Raw genomic sequence first — 24,079 nt, forward strand, 5'->3', positions numbered from 1 at the left:
TGTTTTTCTTCTTCTTAGCATTTGTTTTCATTCCCAAGGGACGTTTAAATGTTTCTGTATGAATACCCCAATCGCCAAAGGAACTTTTTTATATTACTCTGAAGCTTACTACCAGCACACTAGACAATGCTCAGTTGCATAACAATTAGAAAACACACACTAGCCAAAATAAGAAACTTACTTATTGCCATTTGAGAAGTTTGTTAATTAAAGTAGATCCCTTTTTATATTAAAAGTACTTTCATTTTTTGAAAGTGGGATATAAAATGCTGCAGGAAAAAAGAAAAAAACAACCATGCTTGCTCCATGGAACTGCAATGAAAGCGTACATCTGTACGCAATATAGGAATCATTTAGCATTGAATTGCTTTAAAAAAAAAACACATTTGCTGATGAAGTAGCAATTTTTAATTAAATAACTTTTTATGGTATATTTTCTTTTCCTGCAGATGCTACTGAGTCCAAAACATGATAGCTTAATGCCTATAGGAACCTCACAAAAGACTTAGTAGGAAACAATAATATTAACTGAACTTTAAAGAGAAAACATTAACTACAGTAAATCTGCACGCTGTGGATTATAAAAATTATATGTGGATTATAAATCTGTATGTACACTTTTTCTTTTGTTTTAGAGGAATCCATCTTATTCCAGCATCTGGCCTTTTCCCTTTCTCTTTTTTTTTTCCCCCAGTAATAAGTTTAGAAGCTAAAGCTTACTAAGATATTAAATTTTGTAAACCTTTGCTCCCTAGCTTGACATTTCCTCTCTTCCCAGATGCCAAATGGTTGCCACACTTGAGCCAGCTTACCAAAGAGGTCACTAGAGTAATATAGTATTTCAATGCTTTAATCTCATTAGATAACGGAAATAAAAATCATTACTATTTGAGTTTGAGGAGAAAACTTTGCTCTTTTCACCAAACTTACTTTAAAGCTTGCCATGAATGTTTGGGTTGGAGCATATCTAAAAAAATTGAATGTGTTTAATTGAGTAGGAAAGCAAATCTCTTGGGACTCAGAGAAAAAGCTTCCTCAGGCGTCTTTATGGATCAGGTAAGTATGCTGAAGTGCACGGAATTTCAAAGGCGAAATCACATCAGAGCACTTCTCTTTCGCTGCTTATGCTATTCCCCAAACTGTATCCAAAACAAAATTACGACTTGTTAGACAAGGTAAACAAAACACATTCTTGTATTCTAATATATTTTTGCTTCTTGACCCAATAAATATAACATACTTTTTTGAATGAATGAAATATGGAGATCTTTTTCAAGGTAAAAACACATTGTCTTCAACTCAAAATTGTTTTTAATTTTGTATTTAGAAATATCAGAGTTTAATTAAAAGACTGATTTCATGGAACTATGTCTTTCTGACTAGGTCTGGTGGCACAGATTTGCCTTAACAGCCACAGTTCCTAGTAGTCTCTCATACTAAATCCTTGCAGCTATAAATGATGCAAACCAAATTATACAGTTAGACATAGCATTCAGCATTAAGGCTACAAGGAAGAAAGAGTCCGGACTTTAGATGTTCAAACTGTAACTTCTAAAGCAGGAAAAAAAAATGCAATCTTATGTTGATGTATTTCAAGAATCATTTTAACTCATATCTACACGAAATGCCACAAATTGGGTCAAACCAACTTCAAAAGATGTGTTTCTACTTCTCTTCAGTCTAAGGCCAGATAAATGTAGCAGATAAAATGTAATCTCATTAAATTACACTGAACATAATATGTATATTTATGTATAAAGAGTCTCACACTGTCTTTATAGTAATCCGTGTACATATAAAATAGGCAAGGTGCTTTTTGACATTTCTCAAGTCGGGAAGTGAAGAATTCATCTCAGGGGCATTCTCAAACTTCATCTTTTTTTCTGCATGTCTAACCTACACAATCTATGTTTGCACTATATTTATGTGGGATTCATTACATTATTTACATTACATCAAATTTCAAATAAGAGATTTTTTTTTTGTTATTTGTCACGTTTGTTTATGCTATGGAGCATAGTTAACTTCACCAACAAGCAGCAAAAATAAATCTTTGTGTTTTATCTGTCCTGGATCTTAAATTTTCCTTAAAAATGCTTTCCAATAGAAAAGCTAAAATTTCAATTTTGAAAATGCTACTAGTTTGATTCAAAGAAATTGAACTTCATGGCTCTCTGTCTTTCATGGGCTAGACAGATATCTTGGCTGACCTGTAACTATTTTCTAGAAAAGGTTAGCATTCCATCACTTAGTTGTTACATGGATCCTTACAGTATATATTATCCAAAGAAGCCTAGAACACAAAATCAACAGGACTAGAATTACAACATCAAACAACACAGCCATGATAGTCTCACTCCTATACCATCTTTTTTTTTTCTTTTATCTCTCTTTCTTTCAAAACAGAGTTTTTTTCCTCTTTGAGATGCAAAATATACCCCCACACACCAAAAAAAAAAGAAAAAAACCTACTTATAATAAACTATACTTTCAGTCAAGCCTAGAACTCACATGTCTGCCTGGAGCTGAAGCTTTTGCTTTACTCCAGAGTAGCATTAGGAATAACAGCACTGGATAAAACACCTTAAGAAGTCTCTTACTCTCAATAATTTTAGTTAGTTGTATATCAGATGGCCATACTTCAGTTTAAAGAAAAAAAACGAGCAAATTTTCCTAACATGTTCAAAAATCTATTAGTGCAGAAAAGTAAATAGTAATGTCTATATTTTAAACTAAAGAAAGGACCCACAAGCTCACAGTACATCATTCTAGTCACCAAATGAATGAACGTTTTTATAAAGAAATTCAATGAAATTAGAAATGGTTGTAAGAGCACCTTATAACCCAAATATTCCTCTGATAGTAACTTTTATTGAGTGATCCTTCACTCTTGTTTGATCTCTGTGCAGCCTTTTTGCTACCTCAAATGCACCGAGGTAAAGAAAACGCAAGTATATTTTTCAAGATAAGGTCACAGAGCTGAAATAGATTTTGATCTGTGGTTATTTAAAATTTCTTCAGGGATTGTTCAATCTAGTAACTAATTCACCTTTTCTCCATCCTCAGTGTCCTCCTGTGCACATATACACACACTTACATACACGTTTTAATTATTAATGATGAATTTTGCTCCACAGTGTAAGGAATACTGATGAGACAGAAATCTGAGACCAGACTGGAGCTGTGCAACCCAAGAATCACTGGTGTCACAGCCTGCGGCTAATACTATAGGCATTAGGCTACACATGCAACATGCAAACATAGGCTCAGATTTATGCCAAAGGAAGGGAGGCATGGCTAGGGTAGACATGGATATAGACATGGATCCCATCATCTGTGCAGACAAAGCTGAATGTACGTTCTTATATCCAGACTGAGAGCAAAAAAAGCATTAGGGGCTTTTTCTGTCAGAAAAAGGAAACCACTTTCCTCTTTCTTTTCTCTCAAACTAAGGCCAACAAAGCTGAGGGGAATTAAGTGAGAGAAACAGCAGGGAAAAAAAAAAAAAGACTACAGCCATTAAAAGGAAACAAGAGTTTATAATCCTGAAAGGCAGAGAAAAACACAGACAAAAAACAACATAGTTAATTAAGATTTATGTGTATTTTTATGAATGTCAGTGCATAATCAGCTTGTTTTTCTTTTCCTTTTTTTTCCCCCATGAATCCAAGTCTTTATAGTAAAATTTTAATAACAAAAATGGAGATCCTGAAAGAGCTCACATTACCTCCCCATTTGCTTTCCTGCAGTATGTTATATATAACAACTTAGAAAACGCTATAATGCTAAGCTTATGCATGGATATGCTCGATTCATGTATTATTGATTAGTTTAAGGTCTCTGTCTTATTTGCTTTCTTGAGAGGAATGCTTTCTGAAGAGGAATTCCTGGTAGAATGGTGAAGGAAATAGAAGATGAAATTGCAACATTCATGTCTGAATTTCTACCAATTTGAATACGGGGAGAAAATTTCTTCTGAATGGAAGATCCTTAATCAAGGTATCCATCTTGCATGGAATTCTTGCAGTTTCTATGCATTCAAGTAAAAATAACTGGAACATTCTAGTTGCTTCAATGGGTGCATAGCTACCAAGGTAACTGCTTGAAAGAGGGATACATCAGGAGAGCCATACTCTGCCAGGAGTCAACCGCTCTAAGGTTCCAGGAAAAACAAACAAGTATATGTAAATATACACATATTTTTGAATCACTGATTTTTTATTTGCATTCTGTTGAAATACTCATACTTGTTCTGAGTGCAAAACCAGCTTTTATAGATTCATAAAGCAAGGCCAGCTTGTCTCAGTCTAGCCTGGCCTGAGCTGACTGGACATAAATCATTGCTATGTTAGCACAGAGTGCACAAACTGTTCTCTTCTTTAGGCCGAGAGTAACTGTGCTAACGAAACCACACTACAGCTTCCAGTCTGGAGAGCTGCAAAGCTAGCAACTGTCAGCCCGGGCATCTCAAAGTGAGGTATGATTTCTATTTCCCTTTAGGAAAGCAGTCTCTGAAAGCATTCAGAAAAGCTATCTCAACCCTTCATTTATTTTTTCACATGCTTCCCTCAGGGTTTTGTAACTGGTGGTACTCATCGTGCCATTTTATAGTAATAAATTAGCACTGTTCCAGTAGCTCAGAATGACTGTTTACATGCCATTTTTTGGCACATTAGCCCAACAGTAGGAGAAGTTGTACGTGCCTCCAATTTGAAACTAGAGTCCTGTTTTACACTTGGAGTTGTAAACAGAGTAAGAAATAGTATTTCTTCACATTGTAGTCTTCCTAATATCAAGGGAAACTTGTCTTTGATAGTGAAATCATCTCCAGCTGAGCTGTTTTCTACACTGCTGGGTTGCAGTCTGTAAGTAAACAACTCCTATATGGGTCATCAGCAGTTTAATTACCACCTTTCTCTAAGGCATGATCTTTAATGGCAATAAACATAACTGAGGAAAAGGTTTGATTTTGTTTGTGGCTTAACCATGGCAAATAAACTCCTCCAACAGCAAGAAGAAAGATTATAGGTTTACTGAAAAGACCTGATTAATATGAATGACCCTGCTGTGGAAGATTTTGTTAGGAAACTCTTTCATTCAGCTAACCATTGAATGCAAGGCCAACATTTTTCTAAAGATATATTTTCATTTAAAAACAAACAAACAAAACAACAACAAAACATAGTATGTTGCCCAGAGCTAGAAGGAGCAAGAAATCTAAGAAAGAGAAAATTCAAGTAAGGTTACACAACTCCTGAAGTTGCAACTGCAAATCAGTTATTTAATGTGTCATAAACCAGGAAGGCAAAAAAAAACAACAAAAAAAAAAAAAAAAAAACCCACAAAAACAAGACAAAAGCAAATGCAAAACCAAAACATGTACTGTTGTAGTATGAGTGAAAATTTGATGAGATTAAGTTTAACTACAAATGAAATATTTTTTCACACATGTAATAGTGTGAATAAATTGAATAAGGCACATAATTCCAAGATTTTCATAGCCTTCATCCTCAGGAGTCTCATTTCCTGATTCCTCAGATGTGATATTATACAATCACAGAATCATTAGTTTGGAAAAGTTCTCTAAGATCATCTAGTCCAACCATCAGCCCATCACCACCATGCCCACTAACGATGTCCCTCGTTGCCACATCTATATGTTTCTTGAACACCTCCAGGCACTCAACCACTTCCCTGGGCATCCTGTTCCAATACCTCATCATACTTTCTGAGAAGAAATTATAAATGGTGATAGAAGAGACATGGAAGGGCTATTGTTATTTGTAGGAATTCAATTATCACAATTAAAGTGCAGGTCTCAGTTTATTTGGAGCAAATTACATGATTATATACATATTCTATACAATTTCACTTTTTATAATTACAGAATTGTTACTATTACTTTAATGCTTAAAGCCATGTTGACATTTGTATTGAAAGTGCAAAAGAATAAATCCTTCCATTTCAAACTTCACTGATTGAATTTGTTCTCCAGAGTTAACATAAGACATCTTCAGAGAAGTTTTTTTTTTTTTTTTTAATCTGGAAAATAGTATCTTTCAGAGAAAAAAAAAATAATACAGTATTAAACCAATCACTTCTGGATTTCTTTTTTACCTGATTAGTAGTCGGAAGGATCTTCTTATTTTGTACCAGGTAAACATCTCTCCTTTGCTGTCTTATATTTTGCTTCTGGTATTGCTGGAGCAGATCAGAACAACAGATGCCAGCTAGCTGGCAAATGTATGAAAAGATGCATTTGCCTAAAAGAGAGCAACTAAGTGTAGTAAAACTGGTAGAAGATACGCTCATGAGAGTCAGACCGGGATTTTGCTTCGGCAAAAAGGTCATTATAAATATAATGTTCTCCTGTTGTTCTTTGAAATGTTTTCCAGGCACATTTGAAAATTTCAACTTGACAAGAAAATTAATTCATGTGAAAGGATTTCACTTAATCTTTGACCTCTCCACTCTGTTTTTAGGCCGTTCTCGAGCTTGTTGTTTTCACCCTTCCTCAAGATACTCTACCTAACACTATAAAGTTACTAAACATTGTAAACAGTTTAAAAGAAAAAAACAAGAAATCATTACGATCTCAAAACATTCCTTTTACTGCAGAAGTAAATATGAAAAATAAATAAGTAAAGATTTTAGAAATAAATAACAGAATACATATTTTGTTTCCATCTTGAAATATCCTGAAAACCTATTGTGTTTAAAAGGCCTGCGTGAATGTCTGGACCCATCAAGGCAGGAAAACATGAAATTACTAAGTCCCATGTGAACTAAGCCCTGCAGAAAAGCAGACGTACTAAACAACATAATAGTAAATGAAGCAAACACGGCAGAAAAAATACATCACAATTAAGTTCTAAAACATTAGAAATAAAATCTTACATAGCAGACATATGGTGATGACAAATCATCAAGAAAATAAGAAACTAAATATATAATGAAATAATATTTCTATTTTTTTCTTGAGTTGCCAGTAGCTGCTTATCTTTGAATTTAATCTGCATATGTTATTGTTTTTTCTTCAATCTTTTAGTAGCTACTTCTTGAGATCCTAAGATCCACTTCATTAATTTATACAAGAAAGTAAAACTACTGCTGATGTTTATGAGGTATAGCTTTTAAAAAAAGAAAGAATTCCCACTTTTTCCTTTCCTTATTAAAATAATCCACTGTTCAGCAGGACATAGACTGGTTAATGGTTCTAGCGGTCTGTGAGCTTCAAGCAATGCAGGTAATAGTTATGATATAAAAATCTATATCTCAATGCCACTTAAACCATTTGTTCTGAAATTCCTACTGGAAATTGCTTCAACATCCTCTTCCTTCAGTTTTTTTGAAAGTATTCCAAGGTATCTGGTTGAGAAATTTCCATTTCTAAACACTTGGGTTTGAAAATTATCCAAATAATACTATTATTTGGACTATTTCATAGTCCAAATATAATTTCTACTGTACTGACTGTGGTCAGTTCACATCTATTTTCAAGTATATATCATATATATATGTGAGAAAATATACTGTATATTTGTGTATCATATGCAAGAGTACCTCATTATTTTCTCTTGACCATGATTAGTAATGTGGGAAAGCCCTGTAACTACCTTATGTTCATCTGTTATGTCTATCTGAGATACCGAAAGGACAAAAAATAATTTAACACATCAACATATATGTTGATCACTGTGGTAGAAGGAATAGTCTCCTTTGAACAGGTGGAATATTTCTAAGAAGCATATTTATAACAAAATGATATTGTTAAAACACCAAACCAATCTTTTGAACATACATTAAGAGTCTTGGAACAAGCATATTTTAAAGAAGAAATTACAAAACTGCAGCACTGAAAATAATTATTTCATCTACTGATGCTAAAAGTTGTCTTCTATCAGGTGGGTCTACCTTTGACATGAAAAAAATAAAATCTTAATGACTTTAGTAACTCGTGAAGAATTTTTTGTTGTTGTTGTTCTCCCTCAGTACAGTCCATCAGTCTACATTCTGTTATTTCCTATAAGGATTTCCATAATTTAAACAATTTATTTTATTTCAATGTCCATACAGGCCATTGAAAAACCATTGTATATGATGTCATGTATCCTTTGCTTAATTTTTCCCTTGTTTCCAAACAGAACAGTTTCACAACTTGGGATTTACAACTAAAAGCTTGATATACGACTTGGCAGAATTTGAAATCTCCTCAACAGAACAACCAGTTACACAGTTTTTATTCTCGGTTTGCTCATTATGATATATCACTGACATATAGGATCAAATTTAACAACTTGTAGCGAGATCTTGAGGACCATATCAGGAACAAAACAACGTTTTCTTTTTGTTAAAAAGAGATACACACAGTTTCCCAAGGAAAGAAAAAAATCTGTATCACAGCTTTTTATTTTTGTGGTCCAGACATAATCACTAACAATATACTTCCTCATCTTTTTTCCCCAGAGAAAGGCCAAGAGGAGGGCCCAGAGGATGGCTGAAGGGAAAGAGACAAAACCAAGATGGTTTTGCTTCTGAGAACCACTTGTTAAGCATGTTTCCTCTCCTTCCACCAAAAAAAAAAAAAAAAAAGAGAAACAATTTCACTCTGTGAGTACAAGTTTTTGCATATCGTCTCTCAGCAGTTGTCAAGTGAGAATCAAGTTAATCAGCCTGTGTGAAGAAATCACGCAACTGAAACAACCCAGGGACCTTCAGTGCTCCACAGATACTCTGCTCAAAAACATTTCAAAATCCACACAGAAACACATTACAAGGGATCTGTTTCACCCAGTGAGAAACAAATTAACATCTGTCTAGAAAATGATGCTCTGTTGTACACTTCGTCCTTCTCTTCAACTCCCACTCCTATTCTCATTCTGTTTTAATTCCTGCTCAGTTCTTTCTTTCTGAAGAGTGAACAACTCAGGGATTGCAACCCTGAACTGCATGTTTTCTAGCTAGAAGAGAATAAATGTGTTTTAGTAGGTGCTTTTGCCAAGATAAACACAATGCAAAAACATAGTGATTTTCATTACTGAGCCTGCTTTGTCAGATATGGGATTTTCAGAATCCCTGAATTCAGTGGTAATATTATCTGCTATAAGAGATTAGGTAAACAAGTGGTAATTAAACTTCTGGACAACAGCCAAGCTATCACTGGTAAACAAGTGTTACCTGAACAGATGCATCTCAAACAAAGGCAAGAGCTACTACTTTAAAACATCTGTTGTTTCACTTCACTAAACCTTTCAGATAATGATACAGTCATTATTCATTCAGATAATATACATTCAGATAATGATACAGTCATCGGAAACTTGCTCAGATATTGGATTTTGTCTTTTATTTTTGGAAACAACTAATGAAAGAGTTGAATTTATAAAAAAAAAAAAAACAAAAACAAAATACTCTCAATGGGATAAAAACTGCAACATAGCAAATGTTTGATTTCCATAAACTCCAAGTTTTTGAAAGAAAACTCTGTCAGCTCTTTTCAGCCTCTTTCAGCCGTAGGAAAACATTTGTTTCACAGCCTGTAGATCAGTGTAATATGGCTAGTTAGAGAGTTGGAATGTTGTCTACTAATTCTAGTATCCAGCAAAAAATATAAATATAGCAATACAGTAAGTCAGACTAGAAACTACAGATTGGTATAAGCAACAAATCATACGTACACAGACATAGAAACGACTTCATCGTACTACAGTGATGACTTTACTAGGGTCATTATGTCACATGAACTCAGAATACTTAGAATTCTGTTTCTCCAGTGAAGACAATACAATTTAGAGGTTGGATGAGACCATGAGCTCAAAAGGTACGGAATAATAGAATCACAGAATCTCCTAAGTTGGAAGGGACCAATAAAGATCATTGAGTCGAACTCTTGGCTCCATAAAGGACTAACCAAAAATCAGACCATATGAGTAAAGTGGTACAGGCAGTTTCCTGCTTCTACACAGAAAAGCAGAAATAGGACTTGAGCTGCAGGATCATTTCCAGTCTTTCAAAGATTTTTACAGTTTTGAACTGAATCTTCACTTTAATATCTAGATCAGTCCACCACTTCTTATATGATTATTATAAATATATTGCAGTGATTCTATGACAAAAGTAACACTGAAAGTGCGATACTCCCTTTCTCAGAGAAAAGTGGCTACATTTTTCTTTTAAATGGAGACATCATTTAACATTCCAGCAATTTCATCCATATTCAAAGTACAGAACAACATTTAATGAAAATGAATTGGAGCTACTAACTAGGTGGGTTTGAATACCTGCTCCAAAAGGAAAAACAGAGATCAATAAAAAAAGCTGGAAAATGGAGTAAAAAAAACCTATACGTCATCTAGAAGTGCACCTCCCAACAGTTTCCTTAATTATGGAAATACAAACAATTGCAAAAACAGAAAAGCAATATAATATCAGGCCAGAACTGAATGGGGGGGGGGGGGGGGGGGGGGGGGGGGTGTGAAGGGGTGTCAAAGTGAGCATTCCTCATTATCCTAACTGGTAGAAGTACAAAGGTGATGAAATAAAAAATATACAACAAGCACAAACAATAACAAAAAAAAAAAACCTTAAAATCTTTCATATTAACCAACAGTTCCTTAAAGTACTTCCAACTTTTATTCTACTTCGAAAATAAAACTTTTTTGCTTTTCTTTTTTTCCCTGGCCTTCATCAGAGTAATAGCAGCAGAGTATGAACTAGGACATGGTTTTCTGTTCCTTGGTATCTCAGAAGGTCTCTGACAACAAACATAAAGCTTGCATGGAATTAATATCTTGATTATCTCATTTCCTACCAAATAGAAAGCTGCCTCACGACATTCCCAACTACTAGGAATTCATGATATAACAAGTCCTTTATAAGAGGATTTGTAACAAAAAATAAGATCACGCATGATGTCAATAGTGTTCACAAGCTACAAATGAAATAAGGTATTCTTACTGTTAAACATCATTTCCTCCCCTCCATTCACTGGAGAATAAACTGTCTTAAGACAAGATATGGCACAATTTTGCTTCTCAGACAAGAAAGCTTTAAATGGAAATATTTTTTTCTGACAACAAAATTCCTCAAGATAACGGGGTAGCTGTGCAGCTTAGAAAATCACAAAACAGCAGATCATATGAGGCTGGAAGACAGTTCTTGAGATCATGCAGTCCTGCCTCTTGCTCAGAGCAGGGTCAGAAAGAACAGGCTGCTCTGGGCCTTGTTTTTGTCTTTCACATAATGAGTAGCCCCCCCACACCCCCACCCCCCCTTTTTTTTTTTTACCCATAACAAGACTGAGTGTAAAAAAAAGATTCTGAATGTAAGAACAGTCTTTTCCAAAGTAACTCATTCTAAAACTAATAAGTTATTAAAACATGGTCCATGCACTGACATTTACATAATTTCAAAAGAGAATTTGAGAGCTACTGATGCTTTTTTTCTTGAGAAGCCACTGTACCATTGTTAGTTTCTAAGTTGCTATGGAAGACATTACTTAGAATGAGTAAAATACTTATGCGCATTAGTGCTCAGTACTTCACACAAAAGAACTTGCTTTATCCTACAGATTTTACTTCTGACATAAAGTCAAATCTCCTTGTTCATCACCTCCAGACATCCACTCCAGTGACAACCAAATATACTGTTAACCAAGAAAGAGAAATGTAAGACAACCTTTGCAAAACAATGCTGCAACTTATATGAATAGTGTAGAACTGCAATATGTATAACCATATGACAGATGAAGTATTGCCAAGGAGTGGTGACATCAAAATATACTTTTTTTCTGACACAAAGGTTGAACTTTGCAGGCATGGTACTTCAGGTGGATTAACAAAAGAACTCAGAGCCTTGTAATTTCTCCTTAATACTTACACTAACTTCATAATTCCATGTAATAACTGCAGGTTCAAAAGTCCCTAAACTAAGTACTTCTAACCCTTCTATTTTGATATTTTTAATTAAACGTAAATGTACACCTACACCTTGTATAACTTACCTGTTTTTTAAACAACAAAAAAATTAGCAATTTAATACAGCCTTTATCTGTATTCAATTCCCCTTTTAAACTGGAATGATTAGCATTTTTCATAATTTCATATGACAAGCTGTCAAAACCATGCTTTTCCCCTCCTATCTTGAAATATCTTGATTTATGTATTAAATTATTCAGAATTACTAACCAGAATATTTAGTGAGCTTAAAATAATAATAGTAAAAAAATAAAGGAAGGAAGGAGGAGAATCAAGGTTGGAAAAGACCTCCAAGATTATCCAGACCAACCATCCACCTGTCACCTGTTTCCCCACTAAACCATGTCCCTCGGTGCAACGCCTCCAGGGACAGTGACTACACCACCTCCCTGGGCAGCCCATTCCAGTGACTGATCACTCTTTCAAAGAAGAAATTTTTCCTAACATCCAACCTGAATCTCCCCTGGCACAACTTGAGGCCATTCCCTCCTATCCTATCACTAGTTACATGGGAGTAGAGGCTGACACCCACCTCAACACAGCCTCCTTTCAGGTAGTTTCAGAGAGCAATAAGGTCTCCCCTGAACCTCCTCTTCTCCAGACTAAGCAATTCCAGGTTCCCTTAGCTGCTCCTCATAAGACTTATGCTCCAGACCCCACACCAGCTCCGTTGCCCTTCTCTGAACATGCTCCAGGGAGTCGATGTCTTTCTTGTAGTGAGGGGTCCAAAACTGAACACAGCACTCAAGATGCCACCTCGCCAGAGATGAGGGAGGGAGGGAAGGAAGGAGTGAGGGATAGTATCACGTGACAAATCTGTGTACAATGATTTTTTTTTTTTTTCCTCTAGGCATCAGGTCAAGTACTGTCAAAATTCTCAGACTGTATTAACACAGCATCTATAGAGAAGAGGTAAAATAATATTTAAGTCTTTATTTATAAATGCAGTGCAACAAATTAGCGAAACATCTGTTTCTTGAAGGAGTTTTGATTTTCACTTCTTTCCCACAAATCCTTAAAAAGACATTTTAGATATTAGGTGATGCATTGTATAATGTTGATACCCACGTATGAAAAAAGCCTACTCCCACTATAATTGTATTATTCTGGTAGTTAGATTTCAGGAGGCACACACCTTAATATTACAGAATTACAGGAGCTGGAAGGGACCTCAAGAGATCATTGAGTCCAACCCCCCTGCTAAAGCAGGTTGCCTACAATAGCTCAAACAGGAAGGTGTCCAGATGGGTCTTTAGTATCTCCATAGAAGGAGACTCCACAACCTCTCTCAGCAACTTTTTCCAGTGCTCTGTCACTCTTACCCTAAAGAAGCTCTTCTGCATGATAGTACGGAACATCCTATGTACAAGTTTTAGACCATTATTCCTTGCATTGCTACGCACCACAGAGAAGAGCCTGGCCTCACACATTTGCTTCCCACATCCCTTTAGATATTTATATAAACATTAATAAGATTCCCTCTCAGTCTTCTTTTCCCCAGGCTGAACAGACTTGGGTCACTCAGCCTTTCCTCACACAGGTGATGCTCCAGGACCTTTATCATCTCTGTAATATTACATTTTCATGACAGTCATGAAAAATCCATAAGATTTTATAAAGTCTAAGCAAACATTACAAAAAAAAACAACCCCAAAAATAAAGTCATTGAATATCAATTGCTTGATTCATCTAATTTGTCCAGCATCATTTGTCAAATATATTACAGAAGTATCAGTTGCAAAACCGCAGTTCATGCTGTACTGAGATGTACACTTAAAGCAGGATTAAAAATTTCCCATTTCATCCTTCGGTGATTGAAATTTGATTCCCAATGATGTGACAACTCTTCAAAAGATAGCTACATACTAAGCAATTTAAAGATTAAAAATAGAAAATAGTTCCCTTTTAAGTATTTTCTCCAAGATCCTTAATATGCTGTCATCACCTTAATACTACAAATGTATTGATTTTTCACAAGTATATAATAGTCTTTGAATGTTTCAAATTCAACGTTTGTTAAGCAAATGTTTAAACTTCATCATTGACATTGTTTCTCCTTTTCTTACAGAAGTCTAAAAAGGCTACCCACAACTCTTTCAGCTGTGCCTCGGCCAGGAAAGTGCTTCCAAACTTATTTTGCACCAGGTCCTGGTCTTTTCTGTAGCCCTGACTACATTTTTTTTTAATTTATTTTTCTTTTTTTAAATACTGTAGTCTTGCTCTAGATGGGTTATGAAAAGAATACATTCATGTCAGCACTGAGAAGTCCTATATTAATTCCTGGGACGTTCCCAAACTTTTTTTTAATTAGAAAATATAGAGAATTCTTCCAACTCCTTAAGCGAGGAAAAAGAGTGTCGAAATAATTAGTTTTTAATTAAAATTACTAAGAGTAGTGCATTTTCTTTTGCCTTCCTCAAGTACCCTTTTCTCACTTGGATCAGGGATGTTCTGAGACACTTACCTGTCTGCAAATAAGGGCTGGGCTGTTGCCCAGCAAGATCTGCAGCCCTTACAGACCAAAACAACTGCAATCCAGCTCCGGTGTCAGGTCATATACTTTCCATGAACTAGCTATCACAACATCTTCAAGATCAGTTCTAACATTTAAAAAAAACCAACCAAACAACTCAGTTCCACTAAATCATAATAACATTCAAACTTTTAAGTAGTTACAAGGTTTTTCTTTTTTGGAATGAAGATAACTCATATTGTATACAAGCAAAGAAGAAAGAGTACTGGATAAAAGCAAAGTTCTTATATTGGCAACATTCAAACAAATTAGAAGTACTGGATGTATCACTGTGGATAAAAAGAAAATTCATAGAATCATCACAGAATCTTCTAAGTTGGAAGAGACCCTTAAAGGGCATCTAATCCAACTCCCCTGCAATGAACAGGGACACCTACAGCTAGGCGAGGGTGCTTGGAGCCCCCTTCAGTCTTACCTTGACTGTCTCCAAGGACCAAGCATTCACCACATCTCTGGGCAACCTTTGCCAGTACCTCACCACACTTACTGAAAAAAACTTCTTCCCTATGTCCAATCTAAATCCCCCCTCTTTTAGTTTGAAACCATTTCCCCTTGTCCTATCACACCAGACACTCCTAAAAAGTCTGTCTCTTTCCTTCTTACAGCTCCTTTTTAGATACTGAAAGGCCTCACGCAGGTCTTACCGGAGCCTTCTCTTCTCCAGACTGAACAGCCCCAGCTCTCTCAGACTCTCTTCAGAGGGGAGGTGTTCCATCCCTTGGGTCATTTTTGTGGCCCTCCTCCCGATGCGCTCCAACAGGTCCATGTCTCACCTGTACTGAGGACTCTACATCTGGACACAGTACTCCAGGTGAGGCCTCACCAGCACAGAGCAGGCAGCCAGGATCACCTCCCTTGCCCTGCTGGACACATTGCATTTGATGCAGCTCAACTGACTGAATAACTGCAAATAATTCAAGGTATTTCAAAAAAACCTTTCTGCACACTGCAGCACAAGTGCTTTTTCCTACAGAAAGACCTTACTAGTTTTATGAAATTATTGTGAAGCACATTTTAATGTAGTTATGCTCTCTATTCAAGGGTACCAAAATAATTCAAAATTTCAGAACTGTGGTTTTGAATTTATATTATCCTCTATGCTGAAGCCCCAAGGTACCTGCCAAAATCTTAATATGCATACCAAATTAACATATTCCTGCAAAATTGATGAGATCTTACCCAGTTGTGTTACCAATGGTCTCCTGAATGTAAATTGTAAGTGAGGTGATACTGTGCAATTTGCCATTTTAATTTGCTTAGTTTCTTTTAAAAACTCTCCACATGTATTACTTGTTGAAATCTCAACACGTTTCTCTCTGGGCAGCATGCATGAATACACAAAAGTATTCATGACATAGCATCTTACTGTTGGACTGTTAGTCAAGAATGCAACAAATTTCTTCCAGTTTTCAAAACCTTGTATGCTATCATTAAATCCAACATAAAAAACTCTTGATTTTTTTTTAATTTTCTCATAAAATAAATGTTATTCAGCTTAGTCACACTGATAGTGAATCAGAGGAAAAATTACTAGAAGAATGAACTATTGCCTAATTAATTATTTAAAAGCATTTGCAAGACAAGGTAAGCAGCATTTTATAGAGAAAGACAGTGATCCCTATTCACTAGACAGAAAGAACCACCAAAAGTTGTAAATTTCAGGTGCTGTATGAGAAGTCCAGTTTCTCAACAGTCAAGCTAAGTAACTTGATTTCAGACTACTGCAAATCCATCAAAAAGATCTCAGAAACTAACTGGTAAGCACCAGACTATAATCAGATACAGCTTTGTTTTGCACAAAGAGTCACAGTGTAAGCTTTGGTCTTCTCACGGTGATTTTATAATTGGCATCCCTTAGACAAACAGTTCTTGTTCAAGAGCTTCTGAAGGAAAACTATACAAGATGAAAGCATTTAATTTGATTCCCTTTATTTAAATTGTAACTGATTTTTGACCTGTAGAGGTAGTTTGGCCATTTCTTTCTCTGAATATAAATGAGTTGGGAATCCTGATATACCACTATTTCCAAGCAGTTTTAACTTTTGCTCCCTGTACTAGTTCTGCTTATGCTTTGCATTATCCCAAGGAAGCTAAAAATTCTAGTTTCATGCAACCTGACATCCAGAGAAATAAGGATATACTTGATGTGATCAGTATCCCAAAGGACCTCAGACCTTAAATGCTATACAATGATTCCCCAATGGTGACACCGTCAGTTCTCTGAAGATACCTTCTGGAAACTTTCCAGTATTCCAGTCTGTCTCCCAACCCACTAGAAAATCACCAATTTCGCATACAGTGAAAAATTCCCTCTGAAATATTAACATGATTACAAAAATACTCAGCCAATAATAATAATTAAAAAAACTAAATTGTTTTGGGCTTTTTTTGCTGTTGTTTATTTTGCTGCACTCAGTTATTCACACTGCCAAAAAAAAAAAACGGCTCTGCTTGAAATCCTATAATGTTCCAAAGAGATGGCAGGCTTTTTTTCGTATTTTATTTAGAGAGAAGTAATTGCAGAGGCTGCTCTGCTTTCCAAAAATAGCTATCTGCAAAACAAACTACTTTTACATTTACATTTTATAGCTTCTTCACAGTGAAATATTTTTCCTCAAAATACATGAGTTCAAGAAATGTAACATTGTTATTAGTCACCTTTTCCAAAAACACCAAACATGCAATATATATTATCTAACAGACTCTGCTTTACTTCACAGCATTAGTTTCTTTTGAAATGGTTTACATGAAATACATGACAGAACTGTCAGCTTATTTTGGAGTTTATGTTATGAATAAGGTCACTGCATATTTCAGAGCATAAAAACTTGTTTTCTGAAAAAAAAATCAAGTCTCAGCACCATACTATGAAGATAATTGGGCCACTGGGAAAAGATATTTCAGGTAAGTAGAAATCATAGATATCTCCTTGCTACCATGTATAGATATTAGTCTCTAAATCTATTGGTTTGGTTTCACTTCCTCTACGACAGTCATTAAAATCATGCACAATGCTTCTCTCTAACCTATTTTATACTAATACCAATGCAATATACAAAACTTCAGCAAGGTGCTCCTGTAGGGAAATGAATTTCTCGTAGACCTGTAAAAGGCTAAACTTACAGAGAACTGTGAAGGCCTATTTGTTGTTTTCTGCATCTATTCTTCTCAATGCCTTCTTTGTTTTTAATATACCACAGGATAATTCCTACAGCATGCTGATATGGTGATACACATTGCACATCATTTAAGGAGAAACACAAAGGTTACAACCAGACCAGACATGTACGGAGCAATTGCAGCTCATTAATAAATTTCAGTAAAAATAATGTTCCACTTTAAGCAGATCTACTGATTTTTCTGTCATATCTTTTGATAAAGCCCAAAATGCAGAAATAATTATAACCAATCTAAGAAGAGAGATCACTGAACCCTTACCAAGTGTGATTTATCCATGTTTGACTCTCAGTGACTATGGCTAAAACTCACATTAATGACATCATCAAATGACTTTGATACATATTCAAATCAGAAATGCTAATTTAGGCTGAGTACATACTAGGAAAGCGTTATAGTTCTCTGAGCTCTACCTACTGATCTGACCTTATCCTTAGCTAGCTTGCTTAAGGTGTCATCGTTTACACATAAGTAACTTCCCGAAGAAGGAAGAGAAACATAAACTTCGTGTTTTCAACAGTGAAGCAGAAGACAGAAATGTGGACAGAGACCTTAAAAATCCTCAAAGGTAATAGGAAGGACATACAAGACTTTTTCCAAAGGAGCAGCATAGGTCTTAGAGTTTTTGTCAAAATCCACCTTCAAGCAGTGTCAAAATATTTGTACTACTCTTTAAAAAAAAGTATGCAACCTTCTGTACTGATACAAGCATGCGTTCTGTATGCAGCATTTCTGGTGCTAATTGTTTCAACCAGAATTTCCAATTACGTAATTACTACAGGTATCCTAGGTACAACCTAGGATAAAATGAATGACAGTAAGAGTGAAAATAGTAAATTGCATTAGAAGTATATCCAGTTGGCAAAGCTTTGTCTCCTCAAAATGTGACTCCTTGAAAATGTGATGTAAATTAAAAGGAAAAATAAATTAAAAGCCTGTGTAACAGAACTTAGCACTTGTACAGGGATATTTACTTAACAGAAAAATTCCTGTCTCTGAAAGCTCTTCAGTGAACATTTGGTTTTAAGCAAATGCAATTATAAATCTTCACAGACACACAAATTTAAGAGGGAAACAAAACATTGTAATAATGGTTAAAAATTTAACTTACACTCCTCTTTTCTACACACATATGGGAAAGTCACAATTAATTTTAAACAGGATAGTCCTTTTCATACATGTGTACACATAACAACAGTCTCTTAACATCTTTATAGTTTTTAGGTTTTTTTCCTCTTCACTCGCATTACACCTTCCAATGGTAAGACTGAGTTATCAGACAGTGAAGGTCTAGCTGTATTGCTAGAATGGTCATTTGTAGGAAGAGGAACCTTTGGAGAAATGGCATTTATCTTCCCAAGAAACTGCTGTATGTGACAGAGCCCTGCTTTTTAGGCAGAACATCTGCCTGCCAATGGGAAGCAAATAATGAATTCCTTGTTTTGCTTTGCTTGTGAGTGCTGCTTTTGCCTTACCTTGTCATTATTTCAACAGATGAATTTTCTTTTACTTCTCTGATTTTCTTCCCCCATCCCACTGTGGAGCAGTGAGCTGTGAGGAACTGAGCATCCAAACTTGGTTATATAACAACAGCTGGATAAGTGTTTTTCATGTACCTTTGAATTTATGTGCATTATAAAAATTAAGATATCTCCCTCCAAACATTATTTTGACAATACCAATCTGTCTGCATCTCTTACAAAGCATTCTATCACTAATCTAAGTTGATTTTTCCTTTGTAAAAGTTGTTTTTTTTTCTCCTGCCAGCTCACAATTTTGAAAGATTGAGCCTTGCTCAGTCCTGAGCCTGGAAAATAGCAGAGGATCTCTTGTTCCTGCTGAGTCAGAAAAGGTTCTTCATATCACAGGACGGAAGTAACTGACAGCTTTATAATAGCAATCACTACAGGAGGTAAACACAAAGCTGAGGAGTTACTTCATGGTAGGTATACTCGTTTGCTGATTTTGTTTATATAATGTTACTTGCATATAAAAGAAGGAACTCAAAGGTGAAAAAACCTTTCAAGATTACTGGAGAATATATTAGTGGAATGAGTTCTCTGATTACTAAACTGCTTTCACATAAGGAAAATTCCCCATTAGTCCCTTGCTGTGAGACTACATAAAATTAAATCATGGAACATCAAGCACCTGAGGGTTAAGTCAAAGACAAAATCTCTTCACATTTAAAGTAAGATGGTAAGAAAAATGAATGGCAGAAATATTTTTTTGTCTAATTACTTGGTGTCATTTAGAGGAGTCCAACAACTAGAAGCTTATATTCCATCTAGCAAATTCTGTCCTTCACCAATTCTTCATATTGACATTCCTTTTCTCACAGCTTTGTTATATTTTGTTCCACGTGGATTTGATAGTTATCTAAGGATAGGAAAGTGCTTTCAAGAGCACATGCACAGTGCCATCCACTGCCAGATGGACTGCAGTAATACCATTGTTATGACTTACCACTCTTCTTTCATCCATAAACAGTGTTACAAAAATGACTTTAAATTAACTTTGCTTTTGATATCCTATTTTTTTTATTACGACAAATTACATAGAAAGACACTTGTAACTTGCTAACAAGCTCTTGAGATTAAAAAAAAAGAACTAAAACCCAGAAAGACATAATGAAGTGCTATTTTGCAATTAAGAACCCAAGTAGTGAACTATGAGGAATTAAGCTCTCCTATTAAATCTCCCTCTGTATGATCTGAGCTGTTTTATTTTATTTAGTGGGCATAGAATAAAGCTGTTACTCTAAAATGGAATGAGTATGAAATGGCATTTCTATGAGAAGAAAGCCTATCTACAAAGAAATGTTACAAAAAGAAATGTTGCATAACATGGATTTTTTTAAAGCAAAATTAATTTTATTACCTACTCCTTAACTTCCTGTAATGTACAAAATCAGTCTAAAGGCTTCAGCAAACTTAACAGGGCTGGTAAGCTTGACCTAGAACTGGTTTTCAGTTTTAAAATAATGTTGGATAGCCTTCTTATTGCTCTCTTACCCACAGAGATTATCTGTTTCTGATCTTTAAGCTTTCAGAAACACGTGCTGTTTCAAAAGACATCTATTCACTCATTCACACTGTGCTATGTAAGTCAACAAGAGTTGTAATAATAATAAATCAAGACACCTCCACTCACTATCATTTGAACTTCTTTTGTTTGCCTGAAATAAAGGGAAAAAACACAAATCACTTATTGCCTATTTACTGTGATCATTTGACATAATGCAAATAAAAAAGAGAATGATTTTGTGGAAATAAGAATTGATATTTGCAATTTTCTGATTGGATGCAACTGCTTGAAAGTATATTTATTTTAAAAGTTATCCTTCAGGCCTTCCGGGAGGAGACACAGCCTAATAATGACATGGGATTATTCACTAGACTTGATCACAAAAACATCCTCTAAGTTCTCTTTGCAGACTTATTTGGTTTCTTACAATAATGCAGTAATGGAATATTCATGACAGAATTGTCATAAAATCCCTATTTGTTGAACTTCTGGTTCTCCTGTTAGCTCTTACACCCAGACCAGATTCTAATTGTACTTGTTGGCATCATGATGCTTCAGGTCTGATACAGCACCTTTCTTTTCCCTCACAACACTAAAAGATTATGTCTTGCTACACCACGTGATAGTTGTGAGTGAAGTGACCCATGAAGAGAGAGAATTATAACAGAGTTTTCAACTACTTTTCAGACAACAGTTTATTGAATCCCCAGGTGGAAGAAACTATGAACAGAACAGTATTAAGATTATACTAGTTGCTGTGATTTAACCCAGCAGGTGGCTGAGTACCACACAGTTGTTCACTCACTTCCCCCCTTTCCAGTGGGATGGGGGAGGGAATTGAGGGAAAAAAAAAAGTAATTAGAATGCATGGGTGCGATAAAAGTACTTACTGAGATAGAGAAAAAGAAAAGGACAAATGACAAATATATAGATGAATATATATAACAAGCGATGCGCAAGCAACAACTCACCACCCACTGACCAATGCCCAGGTAGCCTCTGAGCAGCAGAAGAGAGATGAACTCTGACCCCCTTCAAAACTCTTTCCACATAATATCATGTGGTACAGAATATCCCTTTGGGCAGTTTAAGTCAGCTGTCCTAATTCTGTTCCCGCCCAGCAACTTGGTATCTTTGCAGAGAACGGCCTTGGCTCTGTACAACACTGCTCAGGAGCAACTATAAACATTGGTGTGTTATCAACACTGTTTTTCTCCTAGAACCAAAACATAGCATCAAACCAGACACTCTGAAGAAAACAATTCCATTCCAGCTGAAACTAAGACATAGTGCATCCCAATAAAAATGATGGGGATTCTTAAACCATTTTAAAAAATTAGGTTCTCACAAAAAGGAAATGTGCTGGTTCTGCACCACCTTTGCAAGTAGATTTTATTGCTATATATCTGTTAGACAGAACATCAGTGTTGTACAAATTTATGCTTATCACAATACGTATTTCTGTAATTTCTGACCTTTTCATCCTCTGAGCCCCAAATAGCCCCACTTCCTTCAGCGTCAATTCTGTACTTTCTTTCACCAGGTCCTGATGTGATATACCTTCCTGCCAGCTCCTGGCAGTCTGGTCTGCTGTAATTCTCAATTTAAATGTAAACCTTTTTTTTTTTTTTTTTTTTTTTTTTAAATTAGCTTTTATTTTTTTAAGTAGCTATTGTTTGGCTGATGTGGGTCTTCAAAAAGCGGAAAAAAAGTTATTCTTAAATGTGTAAAATTTCTCCTTTTCTTTTTTCAAGCTGCAAACATTGATAGCAATTATAAAAGCATTAGTATACCTTCATTTTAATCTGCCATAACAATCAGATAGTCTAGTTACTTCTTTGTTCTACTTATTTTTTTTTTTAAATGCACTGCTCTCATATTTTGGACTTTCAATCATGTGGCCATGACCATCTCTTTGTTTAAATGTTTATGCAGTAGCTACTTTTGACATTCACACAATATAAACATCAGGGTAACAACAATTTTTAATTCTGATTCTAATCCTAATTCTGATCTGACTTGTCTATCTACATCCAGTAAAGCAGATGGGTTTTAAAGCATTTAGAACATGCATTTTTATCACCAGCAGTTGTTCATAAGTATATTCAAAAGCGCTGATAAAATAATAATTCAGCATAAGTAATCTTCTAGGAAGTTGATCATAAATTCCTTTAAAAAAAGAAAGAAAAAACTAATATCTCCACCCCTCATATTTCCCCAAGAATTCCAACTTCAAGACAACAACAAAAAAAAACTAATTTTTTCTTCTATAATTTGAAAGAAGCATTGACTTGAAGTAAAATTTGATTGGTAATTTTCAAAAAAGTATGAAGGTGCCTAATCATTACACTTCTAACTGGGTGCTGATGCAGATCTGAGTACTCAGATCTCATTTGAAAGGCAAAGCCTTTTTCTGCCCCAAATTCATCTTATCAGTACAAAAATTAAAGTCAAATGGAACTGCCTTCCCTTCTTACATCTCAGACTGCCAGAAAACACAATGCTTATAGTGCTTTCTCCACGTGAGCTAAGTATAAACCCACACATTACAAATTCCTTATTTTTACTATAATGCTAACCCTGCAAACTATAAAGTCATGCAGCTCAGTAAATATCTGTTCTACAATACAGTGATGTACTGCAACTCCCCAGATTGCCAATTCTTCTTGCTGCTCAAGGCTAAGAGGTAATGATACAATATATTTTTTATGTAACTTCTATCAGGCCCACTGGACTCAGCAATCATTTCTCTTTTTGTAAAATAATATGTACTGGAGAAAAAAAAAAAAAAAAAAAGGCAGGTTTAGGACTTTAGTAGCCTAGTTCTAACTTGTTACCTACTTGTTAAGGATCCTTTCCAAATAAGTAAATTTGATAGTTTTACTCAATTCATGTATTTTGCTTTCTTTTCCTGATCATTTCTTGTTTCTCAGCTACTTTACTTTGTAATTTATCTACAACGCTGATTTTTACCTGTATACAATTCCTCCATTCTCTGGATTCCTCTCTAAAGGCACAAACTATTTCTAATATGACTTACCATGCTACATCTTTTCTCAGCATCCTGACAACAACTTTTAAAATTAACACCCAGGAGAAGAAGAGATTGATGATGCAAAGCATATATTTGCAATAAAATATATGCACATACAGGAATACCTGCATAGTCTACTCTAGGCTTATCTATCACTTCATCAAAATTCCACTAAAATTCATAGAGACAAAATTCTTGCCTGTTAGCCTCTTACATAAGTCCTCATCTTCTGCTAATCTGTTTAAAATTACAAAAATCTTCCAGATAGACTAAGTCTAAATAATTGATTTTTCCATAATATATCCATAATCGACATAACTGACATCTCTTTTA

The sequence above is a fragment of the Numida meleagris genome, chromosome 1 (genome assembly GCF_002078875.1).
Source record: "Numida meleagris isolate 19003 breed g44 Domestic line chromosome 1, NumMel1.0, whole genome shotgun sequence".
NCBI classification, from domain to species: domain Eukaryota; kingdom Metazoa; phylum Chordata; class Aves; order Galliformes; family Numididae; genus Numida; species Numida meleagris.